The sequence below is a fragment of the Corylus avellana genome, chromosome ca6, assembly GCF_901000735.1.
Source record: "Corylus avellana chromosome ca6, CavTom2PMs-1.0".
Classification (NCBI taxonomy): Eukaryota; Viridiplantae; Streptophyta; class Magnoliopsida; order Fagales; family Betulaceae; genus Corylus; species Corylus avellana.
Window position 1 is genome coordinate 15,315,158 of NC_081546.1, and position 4,005 is coordinate 15,319,162.

Genomic DNA, 4,005 nt, shown 5'->3' on the forward strand with positions numbered 1-4,005 from the left:
AACCAAGGCATACAAATTTTATTTTATTATTTTTTTTAACTTGTTGTGTACTGCTTAGCTCCCTCAAGCTTTCTAATTGGCCCATGTATCGAGCCTTAAGCCAATGACTCCAAAACCAAATGGCTTTAGGGCATTAAGTATAGAGACACCCCTAAGGACTTACTAACACGAGTCAAAAAGGCTACGAAACGAAGTTAGCAATTTTATTAACCAACCAAACTTCTCACTTTTTAACGCGAACACTCACTTCGTAATAAGGCAAGAGGTCCGGTTACTAAGTGAAAAATTCAACTTGATTTTTTTTTTTTTAATAGCATGCCAAGGTTATTCGTCCAATATGTCACCCAACAGAATTCAAGATAATGAAAGCAAACATAATTGGTCAAAAATTTCATAGCTCACAGACATGTGCTAATGTGCTCTAGATAGATTTAACTTGAAATAAGAAGCATCTCATGTTGCCAAAAGTACTAAAAATTCCTAAATGATCATGTGTTCATAACTTTAAGCCTACCAATGAAATTCAAACCAAAATCAAAGCTCAACCATATGCTTAAGAATGACATAACAACAAAATTTGGACATTGTTTTGTTTTTCCATACCCCCAAACTTGAATCATACATTTTCCCCAATGTATTTACAAAACTAAAGAATAAGATTAAGAGTATAGGAATACCTGAATAAGCAGATGTGGGGTGTATCATACCCTTAAACTTGCATGCAAAAACATATGTCCTGAAAAAGAAAGTGATACTCCAACCAAATACCAATCAAGTGCACACATTGTTGTAAAAATATAATCAAAGAATGAAGCATCAATGGATAAAATAAACCTGGATGGAGATCATGTACCCTGGTGGCGTGAGGAGTCGAGCACACAAGGCCTAGGCTCTATCCCATGAGATATTTCTCAATTTAAGTCCGAGTTCCGAAGGATCTTACCTTGATCCTTCAGAAGTCCAATCAAACTCTTCCATCCCTTCTTCTTCTTCATCATGTAGCACTCCACAAGGAAGAGGATTCCTCTTAACATCTCGAAACTTCTTCTCTCAGCTGCAAAGTCTTGATGCTCCCCATGACGATACTCAATGTGTTTGTCCTGAACTGGTTTCATGATCAACCTCTTGTCTCTATCGGGGTTTTCAAAAACCAAGGCAATCAGGGAACTTGCCAAAAAATTGTCCACCGCAATGAAATCCACTTCAGTAACCTTTGAATGAAATATGTTCCTTGTGGGGTTGTCATCAGATGGTGGAGTACTTGAAGTGGGAGGCATAGGCTCCGGTAGTTTTCTCCATGATGGGGCTTCAGATAGAGGGTCATGAGGTGGGTCTTCAAAACGTTTCTCCAATGTCATCCAAGAAGAAACTTGTATTCTGGAAGGCATTGAAGATGTTCAGTCTGATATTCATATTCCGAAAGGAGATCTTCATTACTCCAGTTCGACAATTGATGCATGCATTGGATGTGGCTAAGAAAGGTCGCCCGAGGATGACAGGAATTTGCTTCTTTGGATTTCGGACAGGTTATGTGTCAAGAACTATGAAGTCAACTGGATAGTAGAACTTGTCCACCTTGATGATGACATCTTCCACAATTCCTCAGGGTTTCTTGATAGATCCGTCAGCCAATTGCAAGGTAGTGCTTGTAGGTTTCAGTTCCCCTAAGCCAAGTTGTTGATACACCGAGTTTGGAAGCAAATTCACACTAGCTCCTAAGTTGAGGAGAGCTCTCTCAATCTCAGTGTTTCCGATGATGCATGAAATTTTAGGCGCTCCAGGGTCTTTGAACTTTGGAGGAGTGTTATGCTGAATCAGGGAGCTCACTTGCTCGATGAGAATGACTTTCTTTGGAATGTGCTTCCGATTCTTCCTCTTCTGACTGCACAAGTCTTTGAGAAATTTTGTGTAGGCCAAAATTTGCTTGATGGAATCAAGGAGTGGGATGTTGACTTTGACTTGCTTGAAGGCCTCCATCATGTCTTGTATCTTCTCTCCTTGCTTCCCGAAGTGGGAAGGTGCCTTGAGACGCTCTGGGAATAGAACCGTAGGCTCATATGGTATCTTAAGAGTAGGGGCAGCTGATGAAGAAGCCTTAGTGCTTACTTGCTTACCCTTGTCCTGATGCAGATTCTGTGGGGTCTCAAGTTGCTAATCCTTCTTTTCCTCCACAAGATTGTCAACTAGTGTTCCGCTTCGCAATGTGGTAATGGCTTGAACTTGCTCTAGATGAGAAGTGCTTCCTTCTACCATGTATAGTCCTCTAGGGTTGGTCATTGGCTGAATTGGAAGTTTTCCTTCGTCCCTCCTATTGAGGGCATTGGCAAGTTGATTGACTTGAGCTTGTAACTTCGCGATACTACCGATTCGGGCTTCTATATTGGCGATGGATTGAGCTGATTCATAGTCTTCATATCTCTTATAGCTTCCAACACCGTATTTTGAAAGTTCGATGCCAACATAGGAGGTGGTGCGGTCTGAGCTTCTAACTTGGAAATTGCTTGAGTGTGCGAGTTCACCATTTGCTGTTGAGATTTCATTATCTCTTAGTGAGTTTTCAGAGTCTGATTCGTCTGGCTCATAAGGTTCCATATCTTCTCTTTAAAGTCAAAATCCGACCGAGGGGCTGGTGTGGTCTGATACTGCTGCTGTGGAGGCCGGTATGTGGAAGAAGGTTGATAGGGCTGCCTGTTAGATTGAGCTTGATTGTGCATCCCAGGAGCTTGGGCCTTCTATGAGAAGTTTGGATGATTTCTCCACCCCAAGTTGTAAGTATTGGAGTACGGATCATTACTCGGTTGGGAGAATGCTGCATTGACCTGCTCATCAGAAACATCAACATAATTTCTAGCAATATGGCATAAAAGTGATATTGTTCTTCATCGGTGAGGCTTCATCCCCAACCTTAGTTGGAAATTTAGCTCCACATAAAAATAAAATCTAAACCTAAACTTAAACCTAAAGAAAAACTAAAATAAGAATTTTGCTCTCTGGGATTGTGTATATTTTCTTGAATGCAAAAACTTGTTGTGCAAATTTATTTAACTCGCAAGAGCACGAATCAATTGTAGTTAATGGATTGCAAGTGCGAGATCGAACCCATAGGAATTGTATTCTTGAAAGCAATTTTAAATCTAAATTAATTAAACCCTAGTCTAGTTCCAAATTTTTTAGAGTTTTTTTTGTTTGAATGAAAAAGCCAAAGCATGAGCAATTTAAAGTGATTGAAATCTTATGACGAAGCACTAAGGTTTCGGAATCCACACTCACAAATTCATAACAACATAATTTCATGATCTATAATATTCCCCAAAGTTCTCACATATAAATCTTAAGTTTGTTTTACTATTGCTTCAAAGAATTAATCAAAAGATCTCATGTATCCATTCATTGACCAAATCACAAAAGGAATCCAAATCCAATTAAAACACAAGATGTATCCGTAGAACAAATCACAAGGGATATCCAATTTTTATGAGTTAAAATCCAAGCAATCAATCATATGAAATTATCTCAAATCATCACATGTATCCTTGAATCACAAGAGATATCCAAGAATCACTCCATACAATTGATTAGAAGTAAAACAATTGAAATATAAAACCCAATAAAATCAGAATAATAAAAACTTACATAAAAGTGATGTTGTTATTCATCGGTAAGGCTTCATCCCCAACCTTAGTTAGGAATTTAGCTCCACATAAAAATAAAATCTAAACCTAAACCTAAATCTAAAGAAAAACTAAACAAAAGAATTTTGCTCTCTGGGATTGTGTATCTTTTCTTGAATGCAAAGAAGTCTATTTATAAGCTTAGGGAAGTCCTAGAAGCCCAAGTAAACTTAGATAATTCGGAGGTCTGTCTCCCAGTCAAAATAGAAGTCTGAAATCGGAATAGGATTCGTCCAGATTTGTGTCCTTTAATTACGGGGCGATTTTGACATAGTAACTGTACGAATTACGAAAATCCTATTTCACAACAAATTGTAGTATTTTGAGCTAGCTT